This window comes from Cicer arietinum, chromosome 4 (assembly GCF_000331145.2).
Source record: "Cicer arietinum cultivar CDC Frontier isolate Library 1 chromosome 4, Cicar.CDCFrontier_v2.0, whole genome shotgun sequence".
NCBI lineage: Eukaryota > Viridiplantae > Streptophyta > Magnoliopsida > Fabales > Fabaceae > Cicer > Cicer arietinum.
Window position 1 is genome coordinate 30,493,623 of NC_021163.2, and position 18,046 is coordinate 30,511,668.

General features: G+C 33.8%; 1 long non-coding RNA gene across 3 annotated transcripts; it reads right to left on the bottom strand.

Annotated features, from left to right (window-relative positions):
* Positions 1–211: 211 nt before the first annotated feature.
* Positions 212–17,471, bottom strand: LOC113786160 (uncharacterized). Of its 3 annotated transcripts, none has more exons than XR_012162627.1 (5): positions 17,096–17,471; positions 16,815–16,857; positions 7,491–7,643; positions 537–618; positions 212–440 (listed from the first exon to the last, which is right to left on the bottom strand). It is a non-coding gene; the product is annotated as an uncharacterized lncRNA (long non-coding RNA). The 3 variants fall into 3 exon arrangements; XR_012162626.1 differs by having other exon boundaries at positions 518–618; XR_003472291.2 differs by lacking the exon at positions 7,491–7,643 and having other exon boundaries at positions 518–618.
* Positions 17,472–18,046: the final 575 nt, after the last annotated feature.

Below are 18,046 nucleotides of genomic sequence, written 5' to 3' on the forward strand. Positions count from 1 at the left end.
AAGCGCTGTAAAAGCCGTTTTTTCGCGTAGTGAATCAAATAAACAAGAATATAATCATGAATCGAAATTGACAGTGTAACCTAAATCTCAATGTGTTGATGAAACTCTGAACTCGTGGATTAATCTTATAAAATCAGTCTTTCATTAAATTAAAATAAAAACTATTTATTTTTTGTAGCAATTTGAATCTTAATATTTTCTCCGTAGAAAAGAAACAAAACTGTCAATATATAGTACCCAATGTTGGGCTTTAGGGTTTAAAAACAAGTGACCTACTAATTAAAATTATTACAAAAGTTCATATTAGGAAATCTGCAGTTTAGGCCCAGTAAAGTTCGGCATTAGACTTTTATTCTAACACAAAATTTGTAGCTCTGATTTTTAGCTTTCCAACGTCTGCCGGTATGCACCAATCGGATATCCAGAGCACAAGTTATGGTCTACAGAGCGCGTAAGAGTCAAAATGTAAATAATAAAATTAAAATGCAAATATATAATTTTCCATGTGAGAACACACCTTGTAGATAAACTCTTACATGCTTCAAAAATTGTCTCTGACTTTTGTTAATAATCATTGCAAAAGAAGTGGTCAAGAAAATTGTCTTCGTTGAAATTTAACTGAAATTTTGAGATCAAAATGTGTCAATGACAATCTAAATATATAAACATTTTTCTTGATATTCCTTTCTGATAAAACATTTTCTTCATGAGCATATTTTTCAATTTTTGCGATGATTAGCCAACTTTCATTGCTCAATCCATAAGTTTAGTCTACATATACACTATCATAGGAGTCAATATATATGTTAATATATATGTTGTCACTCATATTACACATTGAGGGTAGCTAATGTGTTTAGATATATTTATGCATGCTTTTTAGTATGATATTGTTGACAAGATAATTCTGACATCAATGTTAATTGTCATCTATCATTTCAAATCAAAATTTAATATTTATAAAAATTATTTCTTACATGCCTAATTTGAACTAATAAATCTTATGTCCTTAATTTATCAATTATCAACGTAAGCCTATGATTCATGATAATATCATTATGTGGTATATCTATAACATGATTGCATCAAGTCTTATATACCCCACCATGCACATGTTTGGTAGTTATCTAGGTTATTAATGACTACAACTTATAATTATTATTATTGGGATCCTTATGATGCAAACTAACTCAAGTGCCTTATAATAATTATTGCTTACATGTCTAACTTGAGCCCATAAAGCTATACGTCTAAAGCAAACAAGTGTTGAAATCTAGAACCATGCGCACAAGCATAACATATGCATGCATCATCATAGAATTATAGCTAGTAAGGCATAAATATCCTAGGTCCAAGAATAAGCCCAAGTTGTATTCCCACTCCAAATCCAAATCAAGCGTACGAAGGAAGAGTCAAGTGAATAATTTTTAAACGCAATCTATAAAAAATAAGCAAAGTATCATTGTATATGAATTGCTCATATTAGATTTGGATATAAGGAATTGGCTAATAGCCATATAATTAAAATAGATCTTTCAGAATTATACTTGGAAGAAATATTTGTTGACCAAGTTGGAAGGAAAATATGATTCATATTTTACAAATACCTATATTGAAACCCTAATTTGATCTATAAATTGGGACTAAAATCTGAAGAAAAAATATAACACACAACTACCTTGCAAACATCATCCAAAAAAACCTTCAAGCAAAATATTTTCTAAGTATTCAGAACTTCAAGGTTCAAGTTTCAGTAAAAGGCAATGTGCTAAGTTTCATTATTTTAGTGTCTAAGTGTGGTAACCCATGTGTGTGAAAGTATCATTGTAACAAATCTTCTTAGTAGAAGCAAAACCAAACTAATTTCCAACTATTTGTAACTCACCCCAATAGTGGCTTTAATCTGCCTCAAGAAAATTGTGGTTTTCAAGTTGTGTTGAGAAGACTTGACTTTTAGGGTCAAGTTGGTAGTTTTCCTCTAACAATCTATGGGTTTCAAGTTATTTTGAGAAGACTTACTTATAGGGTTAGGTGCTGTTGTAATTCAAAGTTGTGAATTTGCGGTTAAAATCCTTTTAAGTGAGGGGACTGAACGTAGCTACTAAGTTGGGGATGAACCAGGATAAATCTGGTATGTCGTTTTACTTCTACTCTTTTTGTTTTATTGTTGCCTCTGATTAGTTAAAATTGTATATTCCTGCCTCTGTTTAGATAAAGTATGTATGTCACCAAACCAGAACCATAATTTGAATTATGAAAAGAAAAGAATTTCATTTAGACAAACACAACTCAATCCCCTCTCTCGTGTTTGTGCACCTTCAATTGGTATCAGAGCTCGATCTCAAGGCGGAGTACTTTACTATGTTTGAGGAAGGTCCAAGGATCCAACATGTCTGAATTTGGTGAAGATGCTTTAGGAGGAAACATCAACATACCACATTTGTTTGATGGAGAACATTCGAGTACTGGAAGGATAGGTTGAGAAGTTTATTTATTTTACAAGATTGTGAACTCTATGACCTGGTGGAAGATGGCTACACTGCTCCAACAAATGTTGATGGTGCTGAAATTCCAAGGAAAGGGATGGATGTTGAATAGAAGAAAATGTACAAGATGCATCACAAGTCCATAACCTTCATGATAAACACAGTCACCTTCAAGGAGTTTGACAAATGCACTAACAAGGAGACAACAAAGAACATCTATGAAAAAATAATTATGACCTATGAAAGAAAAAACCAAGTTCAAGAAGCTAAGGAAAATCTTCTGGTGAAAAAGTATGAGCTTTTCAAAATGGAGGAAGATGAAAACATTAAATCTATGTTTTCCAAGTTTCAGACTTTGGTCTCAAGATTAAAGGTACTTGAAAAGAGCTACACAACTGTCGATCATGTCAATAAGATACTAAGGAGTTTGCCAAGCAAGTGGAGACCCAAGATCACAACTATCCAAGAAGCAAAGGATTTGAATGCTCTTAAACTAAATGAATTGATCAGCTCTCTCAGATCACATGAAATTGACCTTGAAGAAGATGAGTCCAAGAAGAAGAACAAGATTTTGGCTCTAAAATCCAAGCATAAGAAAGCCTTACAAAATCAAAGGATAATGATTTAAAGAATCAGAATGAAGATTCAAAGGAAGACGAGTTTTCCAGTAGAGGAAATGATGAAAATACGATAAGAAAAGTATCATCTGCTATTGATGCATTGAACCTGGACATGTCAAGCCAGAATGTCCAAATCAGGAGAAAGGGAAGTTTCAGAGGAAAGATTCAAAGTCCAAGAACAAAGTCTTGATGGCCACATGGGATAACTCTGATGATGAAGACCAATCAAATACCGCTCTGATGGCTGATGTTGATTTTGACTCTGGAATTGAGTTTGTAGATGAAGAAATAAAGGTACATATTGATCTGACACGTAATGAATTGATTAATGTTCGTAATGATTTTGTAAATAAAAATCATAACATCACTTTAAACTGAAAGCTCTTAGAAAAACAAATGAAAATTTAACTACGAAAGTTGATAGTCTTAAAAATAACTTAGCTGAACTTAAAAAGGAAAATTTAATTCTGCAAAATAACTATGTCTCTAAACCATTAGAAGATAGTATATGTTAATTAGTAAAATATGAATTAAAGAAGCAAGTTTGCTTTTATGATTTATGGTGTTAGTAGAAATGAAAAAAGAGATTTAAGATATCAAGAAATAGTGATTAAATCTAAAATTATTCACTCTAATATTTATGTACTGTTAGCTCTAAGAAAGGTCACTCTAAAATATCTTGTCCAATGTTGAACACATGGAAATACAAGAAACCTTTCAAAACTAACAAACTAGGACCCAACCAAATTTGGGTACCTAAAACTAAAATTGTCTATGTTGAAGATGTTCTCAACAACTAAGTTAAAACACCAGTCATGGTACCTAGACAATGGATGCCCTTGTGATATGATGGGAAAAAAGTCTATGTTTCAAGACATGACCTTGACCAACTAAGGCTCAGAGACTTTGGGAGGAAAATAGAAAAGCCATATCATTTGACACAACACAATCAGTAATAATTCTTTAATCTCTATTAATAATGTATTATTAGTTAAGGGACTGAAACATAAACTACTTAGCATAAGTCAATTAAGTGATAGTAGTTATGATATAGTCTTTAATCAAAAGTCTTGACATGTAATAAGTCAACTTGATGGTTCTACAATATTTATAGGCCAGAGGCAAGGGAACCTTTATAAAACCAACTTTTTAACTTAGCAGAATAAGAGGTCAGATGCTTTATGTCTATAAGCAGTGAACAATTGATTTGGCACAATATATAAGGCATGCCAAGTTAAGGTTAACCTCAAAATTAAACGAATTCGAACTTGTTAAAGGCTTTCCAAATCTCAAGTTTAAATCAAAAGTTCTTTATGAGGCCTATCGAGCAGGGAAACAAACTAAGAGTTCTTTTGCATCAAAGAATATTGTTTCCACAAGTAGACCTCTTGAGCTTCTACACTTTGACTTGTTTGGTCCAAATAAAACTGCCTTGTTGAATGGTAAAAAATATGGACTTGTCATAGTTGAGAATTATTCTCGATGGACATGGATTAAGTTTCTTAAACACAAGGATGAGTCTCATAAAATGTTCACTACCTTTTGCAAACAAGTGCAAAATGAAAAGCAATTTTCTATAGTAACTATTCGTAGTGATCATGGTTGAGACTTTGAGAACAAACTCTTTGAGAAATTTTGTAAAGAGATTGGTATATTACACGACTTCTCCTCACCTAGAACACCTCAACAGAATGGTGTTGTGGAAACAAAAAAGTGTACCCTTCAAGAAATGGCTCGCACCATGAAGTACGAAACAAGTGTTGTTAAGCACTTTTGGGAAGAAGCAGTCAATACTTCATGTTATATTCAGAACAAAGTTTGTATCAAACAAATTCTAAATAAGACTCCATATGAATTGTGGAAAGGTAAAAAGCTCAACATTTCTTACTTTCATCAATTTGGTTGTGTACGCTATACTCTTTAAGAAATTGCTCGCACCATGAAGTACGAAACAAGTGTTGTTAAGCACTTTTGGGAAGAAGCAATCAATACTTCATGTTATATTCAGAACATAGGTTGTATCAGACAAAATCTAAATAAGACTCCATATGAATTGTAGAAAGGTAAAAAGCTCAACATTTCTTACTTTCATCAGTTTGGTTGTGTATACTATATTTTAAATACTAAGATAACCTTGGCAAGTTTGATCCTCGTTCACAAAAGGGAATCTTGCTTGGATACTCTAAGAGATACAAAGCTTATAGAGTGTTCAATTGGGAGACTCACATAGTGGAGGAGTCAACACATGTTAAGTTTGATGACAAGCAACTTGACATTAAAAAATCAAAGTTAGTTGAAGATATTGTAGGTTTATAGTAACCAAAAGATATTGATAAATCAGAAGATAAAGACAGACCAGAAGAACTAGACAAATCAAACGATACAAGAAAATCTAAGGAACTTGACAAAACATCAGAAGATGAATATGATCAAGTCAGAACCAATCAAGTTAATTTAGAAGCTAAACTCAATGGAAATACAAGTCATCTCATCCAAACACTCTGGTCATTAGAACTGCAAATGATCCTTTGAAGACCGGATCATCACTAAAAGACACAACCTTATTTGGTCTGCTCTCATCAATTGAACCTCCTATGTTAATGAAACACTAGCAGATGATGGATTCTTGCAACGCAAAAAGAGCTAAATGAATTTAAAAGGAATGATATTTGGGATCTAGTACCCAGACCAAAGAATAAGGAACCTATTGGAACCAAGTGGGTATTCAAAAATAAATTAAATGAAAAGGGAGAATTTATCAGAAACAAGGCCAGATTGGTTGCACAAAGTTACAATCAGCAAGAAGGTATTGATTACACTAAGAGATTTGCTACAGTGGCCAGGTTATATGAATATGTATCCTACTCTCCTTTGTTGTTTATAATAATATTAGTTTATTTCAAATAGATGTAAAAAGTGATTTCTTAAATGGTTACATAAATGAAGAAGTTTATGTCAACAACCCCCCGACTTTGAAAACTCTGAGTTTTCATACTATCTATTTAAACTTAGAAAATCTTTGTACAGTTTAAAACAAGCACTTAGAGGATGGTATGGTAGAATAAGTAATTTTTTTCTTGAAAGTGGTTTTGAAAGAGGGCAGGTTGACACTACCCTGTTTAGATAATTAATTGAAAATGTAAGAACAGAGGCACACCTAAGAGGGGGTGAATTATGTGTTTAAATTTTTGTTTAGTTTTTAGAGACTTAGTGGATAATTTTTCGGATTAGGATAATGTATGATAAAAAGTAAATGACAGAAAAATAAAGAACACATCAATATTATCCTGGTTCCCCTTACAACCAAGGGTACATCTAGTCCTCTTGCACACCACAAGAAATTTTCCACTATTGTTAGAATAAGTACAAGTCTCACCCTAGGACCTCTGTTACAAACTCCTAACAATCACTCTAAGATAGCACACAATTATCTTAGTTTACAACACTTGAAGAAAGAACACTACTTTCCTCAATCTATACAATAAAATGAATGGTTTACAATAATGATTTTGACTCAGATCAAGAGTGTATAACAATTGAGTACAATGATAACAGTCTAATATAATTTCAAGTACGACAGAGAACTTTTCTCAATGATATGACAATGTAAAATCTGTACTTGAAATAGAGACTTTGAAAAAATCAAAATATTTCAAAAAAGTTTGTTCAAAGTTGTTCTAAGATTGATGTTAAGATGTTGAAAAGATTGATTCGTTAAGTCTGAAGATATGAAGTATTTATACTCCTTAGACATCACTTCATATCAGTGGAAATCGTTCCTAGAGGTTTTATGAACATATGCAATGATTCAGGTTGAATTTGAACTGAAAAATTGCATTGTTTCGCACTTGTATTCAGCTACAACAGGAGTGTAGTCGAATACACCTCTTTGTAACCTTCAATTATATTTGAATTGTAAAGCTTGTATTCGAATACACATTCTTGTATTCGAATACAAATGTGTGAATTTGCCCACTGACTTGGTTTTGTATTCAGCTACACCAAGTTGTGGTCGAATACAAATGTGTAGTTTTAGCTACTGACTTAGCACTCGTATTCGAATACATTGTCTCATAGTCAAATACAAATGTTCAGTTTTAGCTATTGACTTAGCAATCGTATTTAAATACACTGTCTCGTAGTCGAATACAAATATTCAGTTTTAGCTACTGACGTTAGTCTGTATTCGTCTACAACGTGTATTTGAATATAACATTGATTATTGTCAAAAACTTGATTTTCAAACATTGATTATTGTCAAAAACTTGATTTTCAAACATTGTTCATGCATTTTGACACTTTGAAAATTCTTTTGATGCATATACAAAAATGAAAGGTTCTCCTATGCATTTGGAATATAAGAATATTAGATTGCATCATGTACCTTTACATTATAAGACTTCTAGCATATTTGACCATAGTTGACTTTGATTGTTGACTTCTTTTTGAGCTTGCAACTTGATTACTTTCATTGGTCTTTGTCTTCATAAAAAACATAAGTATTTTATAATTTTTGTTGATGATATTATTTTTGGATCTACAAATGAAAATCTTTGTCAAGAATTTGCTAAGTTAATGCAGCATGAATTTCAAATGAGCATTATGGGAGAATTGAAGTTCTTCTTAGGAATATAAATTCAACAAATTTAGAATGGTGTATACATTCATCAAACAAAGTATACAAAAGAGCTTCTCAAGAAGTTTAAAATGAATGGTTGCAAACTTATGGCTACACCAATGCACCTACTTGCTTATAGGATAAAGATGAATTAGGCCCTAAGGTTGACGAGAAAACATACAGAGAAATGATTCGGTCACTTATATATCTTACTACTTCCAGACGTGATGTTGTATTTAGTGTATGTGTGTGTGTGTGCGCGCTTGATTTTAGGCTGATCCAAGGGAATCCCACTTAATTGTTGTTAAGAGGATTGTCAGATACCTAAAAAGTACTTCTAACATTGGTTTGTTCTATAAGATGTCAATTGTGAGGCTGAATACGCTGGAGACAAACATGAAAGGAAAAGCACGAGTGGAAAATGCATACTTCTGAGCGAAAATGTAATTTCCTGGTCAAGCAAGAGAAAAAACACAATTGCAATGTTAATAGCAGAGAATGGGTACATTTCAACAGTTGGATACAGCTCTCAACTGCTATTGATGAAATTTCAATTGGAGAACCACAAAATATTTGAGAGTAACATTCTCATATTATGTGATAATACTTCTGCTATTTGTGTAACTAAGAATCAAATTATGCATTCTAAGGTTAAACACAGAGAAATAAAACATCACTTTATTAAGGACTTTATTCAAAAATGTGTACTAAAGATCCAGTTTGTAGACATTGAACATCAATGAAATGACATATTCACTAAACCACTAACTAAAAACATATTTGAATTCATTAAGAAAAATATGAACCTTACCCTTATATCTAAATAACGCTTTGATTCATATATGATATGCCTAGAATAGTTTAGATTTAGTAAGTATGTGTTTCCTATTTTTTATCTTGTTTATTTCCTTTAAAAATTTGATCAACTATATATGTGTTGACTCTCTATTCAATTACAAATTCGACTTTGAATTCTTTTTGTCTGATGACAAAAGGAGAAGAAAGCAATTTTGAGAACAATTTGAATTTGAACTGTTGTTTGAATATAATCATAATTGTTTAATGTTTTCATATTTGGGTGAGAAAGAATATGCATGTGGACAGAAAGAGGTTTGGTATAACTGCTTAGAGTTAGGAGGAGCCCTGTCCAACTGTCATCAATAAGCCTTGTTAGCAAGCAAATGAAAATAAAGATGAAAGAAATACAACCTAGATATTAGTTATGTTTCTGCTTTACTCTGAATACACTATTAGTTCTGTTCTAGTTCCTTCTTTCTAGTTTTCAGATTATGAAGTTATATGCTTACCTTATTGCATGATTGTTTGATTGCAGTTTGTTCTATATGCATGTTTGTTTGTTGTTTTTACTTTATTTTATTTAAATAAATTGTTATAAAACATACAAATTTGTCATCATCAAAGGGGGGACATTGCTAGAACCAAGGCGGTCCCTCAATAACTCCTTGTGCGGTTTTGATGTTAACAAATGTATTTTATGATAACAATTTGTTGGGCTAGTGGCTTCATTAAATATGTGGCGATTAAAACAAGAAAATTAAAGGACGCGAATAGAGGAAACAACTAGAGGAAGTTACCAAAGACAACAACCAGAGGAATAGACTAGAGGAAGTGACCAGAGGATGATATTAGAGGAACTAAAAAGTATATGCATTTGCCTCTAAAGATCTACTTCTAACAGCAGTGTTCCTCAAATGATGAATCTAATAAGCAGCCTCTGATATTGCACTAACTCTAATAATACAACAAATGTGATTTTCCCAAGCCACTAATTCTAAGCCATGCAATATGCATATGACTAAAATTATTCAAATAACACAACATCTGACTCCAACAATCAAGTCAATGATTATGATGATATAAAAGTCTACGACTCTAATGTAATGTCAATGGCTCTGATGGATTATCCGACACTAAAAAAAATACTTAGTCATATAAAAAATTCTAAAGTTCCAAAAACAAACCCAAGTTGTATTGTTGTTCCAAATCCAAATAAAGCGTATGAAGGAAGACTCAAGTGAATAATTTGAAATTTCAATCTAAACACAATACACACAATATCATTGTATATGAATTGCTCATATCAGATTCATAAATAAGGAATTGGCTAACAACCATATAATTAAAACACATCTTTCACAATTATACTTGGAAGAAATATTTATTAACCAAGTTGGAAGGAATATATGATTCAGATTTTACAAAGGAATAAATTGAAACCTATTTTGATCTATAAATTGGGACTCTAATATGAAGAAAAGATAGAACACACAACTACCTTGCTAATAGTATTCAGAAAAACCTTCAAGCAAAATATTTTCTAAGTATTAAGAACTTCAAGGTTTAAGTTTCAGCAAAAGGCTCTTGTGCTAAGTTTCTTTATTTTAGTGTCTAAGTGTGGTAACCCATGTGTGGGAAAGTATCATTGTAACAAACTGCTTAGTAAAAACAAAATGAAACCAATTTCTAACTATTTGTAACACAGCCCGATAGTGGCTTTAGTGTGCCTCAAAAAACCTGTGGTTTTCATATTGTGTTGAGAAGACTTGACTTGTAGGGTCAAGTGGGTAGTTTTCCTCTAACAATATGTGGGTTTAAAGTTATTTTGATAAGACTGACTTATAGTTTTAGGTGTTGTTGTAATTCAAGATTTTGAATTAGTGGTTAAAATCCTTCTAAGTGATGGGACTAAACATAGCTATCAAGTTGGTGATGAATCATGATAAATCTGGTATGTCATTTTACTTCTACTCTGTTTGCATGTAAGTCACCATACCAGAACCATAATTTGAATTAAGAAAAGAAAATAATTTAATTTAGACAAACACAATATACATCTTATATATATATAGACACACATATATAAACCTATATTTATACATGCATGTATGTAAATACCAGAACAAAATATGTCATTCAATTTACATGTATAACACCATGTTTATATAAAATGCAACATCAAATATTAAGAACATTAATGAAAGAGTTGTGAGTCATTTATAATGCTTTAAGTACCTAATTCAAGTGCTAGACATAAGATAGCTGGAACTGATAGAATTAGTGGGCCTAAGACTAGTGAAAGGCCCAAATCTGCAGTGTGGAGAACGTATGTCTCCAAGGGTAAAAAAGAGAATAAGCAGTCTATTAATGACAGGGCAGAGAAACTCATTAAATTCTAGGGATTTCAGTTACACATAGGGGAATAAATTAAGGAGGGTAGTGGAGTATTGCTCATGTATAATTATTATTATCATTGAATTAGGAGATACTATTGTCTCTGGATGAGCTTTTCTCAGGGTTATACATTGTATCAGAATTTTCCCTTCTTCCATAAATCAATAAATTTCCATTTTATCTATCATTTTACTGTTCACAGATTCCTATTTTTCTATGATTCTATCATTGGTCCGACCTGCCGGATCTTTGAGAAGTACCAGTGATTTTTGTATGTTGTACATGCCACCGAAGCTGTCAGATCGAATAGAAGCAGTTGAAGCAAGACTCTCAGCGGTGGAAGACTCTGTTCGCCAAGAGTTGAGGGAATTTCGCGAAATTATGATGAGCGAGTTCACGAGGTTGCTAGAGCAACGACCAATTGGAACGGGGGAACAGTATGCGCATTTTGAGGACTCTGTGGCAGAGTATAAGATGGCAGTGAAGAAAGTTGAGTTACCATCATTTGACGGTGACGATCCTGTGGCCTGGATCACGCGAGCTGAAACGTATTTTGAAGTTCAAGGGATGTCGGAGGAGGTGAAAGTCAGATTGGCGAAGCTAAGCATGGAGGGCGCAACAATTCACTGGTTTCATTTGTTGCGTGAGACAGAGGACGATTTGAATTGGGCGAAGTTGAAACGAGCGCTAATTGAAAGGTATGGTGGAAGACAAAGTGATAACCTCTTTTAAGAGATGAAAGATTTGCAACAAATGGGAACAATTGATGAATACATTACCACCTTCGAATATGTGTCGTCACAAGTAGCAAGACTACTGAAGGAGCAATACCTTGGGTACTTCATGGGAGGACTCAAGAACCACATTCGCTTGAAGGTGTGTACATTGAATCCACAAACCAGATTGCAAGCAATGAAGATTGCTCGTGATGTCGAAACGGAATTACGTGGGTCTTTGATTTCAATAGGTGGTAGTGTGGGTGGACTTCGCAGTTGGAAGGGAAGTGGGCCAAGTAGATCGGGGCCCAACAAAAAGAAAGGATCTGGATTTCATTATAACCCAGGTTCAATCCGATCTGGAAGTGGGAAGGAAAAATGGTGGAACTACAAGGTTAGTTCTTTACCACAAAAGATTTGGCTAATTCTAAGGTACTTCAAGGGCAAACTGAAACACTGTATAGTTTGCTGGAAGAAGAATTAGGTCAAACTTCAAATGAAGAATTACAGGAGCTAACTCAAGACCAACAACAAGAGCTTCAAGACTTGTTGGAGAATTTTAAGGGAGTTTTTGAAGAGAATACTGGGCTGCCTCCTGAACAAGATATAACTCATGCAATTGAATTGAAGAAAGACGCAGGTCCTGTGACTGTTAGGTCGTATCGTTATCCTCACCACCATAAGGAAGAGATCGAAAAACAAGTTCAGAGCATGCTAACCCAAGGTATAATTCGAAACAGCTCTAGTGCATTTTCTAGTCCTGTCATTTTAGTTAAAAAGAAAGATGGGTCATGGAGGATGTGTTGATTATAGAGAATTGAATAAGGTTACAATGTCAGATAAATATCCAATTCCGGTAGTTGACGAATTATTGGATGAACTACATGGAACAAAATTTTTCTCAAAACTTGATTTGAAATCCGGTTATCACCAAATAAGGGTGAAAGAAAGGGATGTGCATACGACAGCATTTCGAACTCATGAAGGGCATTATGAGTTTCTAGTGATGCCATTTGGGTTGACGAACACACCAGCCACTTTACAATCCACCATGAATCAGATTTTCAAGCCACACCTCCGTAAGTTTGTCTTGGTATTTTTTTTATGATATCCTAGTATATAGTAAGGGATGGGAAGAACACTTAGCACATTTATATCAAGTGATGGAGATTTTACAATACTATTGTTTTGTCGTTATTAAAAAAATATATATAATTTTGCTGGTAGGAAAGTGGAATATTTGGGTCACGTAATATCGGAACAAGGTGTGGTTGTGGATCCATCTAAGATTAATATCATTTTGGAGTGGCCAATCCCTCATAATGTCAAAGGAGTGAGAGGATTTTTGGGGCTGACCGGTTATTACCAGAAATTCATTGTTGGCTATGGAAAGATAGCTAAACCATTGACAGAACTAACAAAGAAGGAAGGATTTCATTAGGGTACAGAAGAGTTGAAGGCCTTTGAGAATCTTAAAAGAGTTATGGTGCAAGCCCCAATTTTAACACTACCAGATTTTTCACAACCTTTTGAGATTGAATGTGATGCATCCGGAAGAGGAATAGGTGCAGTTTTAATGCAGAAAAAGAAGTCTATAGCCTACTTCAGCAAAGCGTTGTCCAAGAATAATTTAAGCAAGTCTGCGTATGAGAAAGAATTGATGGCGTTGGTGTTGGCAATTCAGCATTGGCGTCCGTATTTGTTGGGAAGAAGATTTGTGGTGTACTTCGACCAAAAGAGTTTACGACACTTGCTCGAACAACGCATCACTACGGCTGATCAGCAGAATTGGATAGCAAAATTATTGGTCTATCACTTCAAAGTGGTATACAAGCCAGGTCCAGAAAATAAAGTTGCTGATGCGCTTTCAAGAATGCATGAGGAAGCAAAGTTGAAAGGGATAACTTCTTTTCCCATATGTATGCAAGAGCAACAAATTCAGCAGGTAATTATGAATGATCCCCAATTGCAGAAGGTGATAATAGAGCTGCAATAGGACCCTAAATCCCAACCAGACATCCAATTAATCAAAGGAATACTTTTCTACTATAGCATATATTCATTCCATGTGTCTACAGGAGCTACACCGTTTGAGGCAGTGTATGGAAGAAAACCACCTACCGTGGTTAGATATTTACAAGGAGAAACGAAAGTAGAAGTGGTAGTAGCTGAATTAGTTGATGTGATGAGGCATTACGTCAACTTAAGTATCATTTGAACATGGCCCAAGAACAGACGAAGAGATATGCGACAAGAGAAAAGAAGTCTATTCGTTTGAAGTGGGTGAGTGGGTATTATTGAAGCTCTGGCCCCTTAGACAGCAGATGGTGACTAGAAGGATTGATCAGAAATTGACTCCACGGTACTTTGGACCCTTTCCTATCCTAAAGAAAATAGGGGCAATATCCTATAAGTGGAAGTTCTCACTCTCCAATTGGTGGCCACTCATGTTTTCTACGCATGTATCGAAGGATGGCAGGAAATCTTTATTGGGTAGGAATGAGAAAGTCAGTTATGGAATTTGTGCAGAGTTGCGACGTGTGTCAACGTCAAAAGTACGTTGCGTACTCTCCTATGGGTTTGTTACAGCCCCTCTCAATTCCGGAGAAAATTTGGGATGACATTTCGATGGATTTTATCACTGGTCTCCCAAAATCGAAGGGGTTTGAAGCAATTCTTGTATTGGTGGATAGATTATCTAAGTATGGACATTTTATTCTCTTAAAACATCCATAGACTACGAGGAAGGTGGCTGAAATATTTATTAAAGAGGTGGTGCGCCTTCATAGGGTGCCACAATCCATTGTTAGTGATCGTGATCCACTGTTTGTGAGTCTATTTTGGAAAGAGTTGTTTCGCTTACAAGGAACGATGCTGAGTATGAGTTCGTCATATCATCCGGAGACGGATGGGAAAACAGAGGTGGTGAATCGGTGCTTAGAAGCATATCTTCGTTGTTTTGCATCTGAGCAACCAAAGGAGTGGTCGCAATGGATTCATTGGGCAGAATTGTGGTATAACACCACATTCCATGTGTCTATAGGAACTACACCGTTTGAGGCAGTGTATGGAAGAAAACCACTCACTATGGTTAGATATTTACAAGGAGAAATGAAAGTAGAAACGGTAGCAGCTGAATTGGTTGATCGTGATGAGGCCTTACGTCAACTTAAGTACCATTTGAACAGGGCCCAAGAACAGATGAAGAGGTATGCAAACAAGAAAAGAAAAACATATTCATTTGAAATGGTTGAGTGGGTATTTTTGAAGCTTCGGCCCCATAGACAGCAGACAGTGACTAGAAGGATTAATCAGAAACTGGCTCCACGGTACTTTGGACCATTTCCGATCCTAAAGAGAATAGGGCCAATATCCTATAAGTTGAAGTTGCCTAAAGGAAGTAGAGTGCATGCAGTGTTTCACATTTCACAACTCAAGAAAGCTATTGGAGACTATTCTCCTAAATCTTAACTACCAGACGGGTTAGAAATGGAAGCAGAAAAGGGGGAAGAACCGGAAGAATTGATGGCTGCAAGATCAGTGGTGAAAGAAAGACAACTGGTGCGACAATGGTTGGTGCGTTGGAAAGGAAGAGATGTAGAAGATACAACTTGGGAGGATGAATTACTACTAAAAAATCAATTTCCATCTCTCAGCCTTGAGGACAAGGCTGCAGTTCCTGATGGCGATTATGATAGAATTAGTGGGCCTAAGACTAGTGAAAGGCCCAAATTTGCAGTGTGGAGAACGTATGTCCGCAAGGGTAAAAAAGAGAATAAGCAGTCTATTAATGACAGGGCAGAGAAACTCATTAAATTCTGGGATTTCAGTTACACATAGGGGAATAAATTAAGGAGGGTAGTGGAGTCTAGGTAGTTAATCCCAGATAGCGGCGCGTCGCGGCCAAGCCCAGAAACCGGAATAGCGGGATATCGGGATTTTTTGAACAAATTATATGAATAATACTATATAAACATGCATAATAAAACAATATCTCAAACTCATAAACATTCATAAATTCATAAATAGTAACAAAAAAAATAAACATTTATAAATTAAAAAATAAAATAGAAAGAAAAAATAAAAAGAGAGAACAAAAAATAAATTAAATAAAAGAAATAACTAAGTAACAAAAGATAAAAAAAAATTAAATTAAAAAAAAAAACAGAAAGAAAAAAAAACAAGAAAAAAAGAAGTAACAAAAAAATAAATTAAAAAAATGAAACAAAAGAAAGAACTAAAGTTAAAAAAATTAAATTAAAAAAAAAACAGAAAAAAAAAGAAGTAACAAAAAAAATAAAGAAATAGAGAAAGAGAAAGAAGTAAAAAGAAAAGAAAATTAAATTAAAAAAAAAAAAGGAGTAAAACCAGGAAGGGAACATAAGAACAGAACAGAGAAAAAAGTAAAAACAGAACAGAGAAAGAAGTAAAAGGAAGAAAACCATGACGAAGAGGAACGACGCAGAGGAATGAACGAGTGAAGAAGACGAACAGGCGAAGAGGAACGAATGAGGAAGGACGAACGCAGAGGAGACAAAACGGACGACAAAACGGCAGTGAGAAGACGAAACGGCTGAGGAAGACAACTAACTCTAAAATTTGAAGGACAATACCAAAATTACCCTTAAAACATTTTAAAAATTTAAGGGTAAAATTGGTTTTTCAAGGAAAAAAAAATTAAAAAAATTAATGTTTTCTAGGGTTTGAGAACCCACGACCCAGAACGCGACCCGGCCTAGATCGCGGGCGATCTCTTCTTTCCCCGCGACGCACTGCGCCGCCGCGGCCATGTCCTTCATCGCGCCGCTCCGGCGCAATCCCGCCACGAACCGGCGCTATTGACTACCTAGAGTGGAGTATTGCTCATGAATAATTATTATTATCATTGAATTAGGAAATACTATTTTCTCTGGAGGAGCTTTGCTCTGGGTTATACATTGTATCATAATTTTCCCTTCTTCCATAAATCAATAAATTTCCATTTTATCTATCATTTTACAGTTCACAGATTCCTATTTTTATGTGATTCTATCAGGAACCAAACCAAAACAGTCAAGAAAACACTTATAATATAGTCCTAGAATCCGCTCAGTAAATCTAAAACAGAAAGGAATCCCTTTCCAAACTAGAAAATTCTCTTAGCCAATGTAAATTCTTTAAGAAAATTTGAGAGGACACATACTTATATTTTACGAATTGCAGCACAATTCATTTCCACTCCAACCCTGAAAAAGTCATATGCAACACACATCAACATATATGCAATGCACAACACTGAAATTCAATCAACAAAACATACAAGTCACATCTCAAAAATCATCACAACATGCATATCATGAAAAAAACTTTGATATAGGACATTCAACAAACACATCGCACGCAAGACTTGAAAACTGATATTTATGAATGGAAATAGAAAAGTATTTAATCATTTTCAAATTAAAATGAAAATCCTAAACACACCTTAGAGAGGTTTTAAGTTGGGTTCTATGTTATCTCAAACCCAAGCTTGTTTTCTACTTCTTCAACCCATGAGTAAAAACTCTAACTCCTCCATTCTTCTACATTCCTTCACTTGGCCTGCATGAATGTTTTACTAACTCTAATTTGTATCTTTGAAAAGGGGTAATAATAGGGTTTTGATTTCATAAAAGAAATGGAGGTGTTTTAATGGTGTTTTGATAATATAAAAAGGGTGATGACGACTTTGTCTTGGAAGAGAGTATGATGATGACAAGGGAGATAGCAAGGAAAAAGTGTAGTATGTAGATTAGTGAAGAGAGGAAGAAGACATATGAGGGAGGATTGTGACATCGAAGTAGCTTGATGGTGTTTTTGGTGGTGGGTCTCATGTCATAGTAATTAAAATATCCAACTCAAACCAAAACAATCATAGTAATTAAAATATGCATTATTATTTTAATAAGTAGCGCCACTCATAAATTATGGTTCATAAAATATTTTAGGGACAATATTAGTGTTAAATTGGGTTGTTAAAGTCTAAGTCTGTATTATAAATTATAATTAGTAAAAAGAAATTGCTACATTTAAAATTCAATAAATACGCTAATAATCAAATACAAAATTTCTCATACATAATTTATCATTAAAATACTATATTTGAATTAATTGATCTATGACAAACATTTATTTTATGTATAATTTGTATAGTCAATTATATTTAATATATTATAACTTTTCTCACATTTTTATTAGGTAGATATTCAAGAGATAAAATAGTAATCAATTACATATTTATCTTTTAACTAATTCCCCTCTAAAAAATCACCTATTAAATTACTAAATGTTTATCATGTATGCATTTTATATACGTATTGAGTTTTGTTTTACTATATAAACATCATCATCAAAGAAAGAATATATGTATAATTTACTCATTTTATCAATATTATT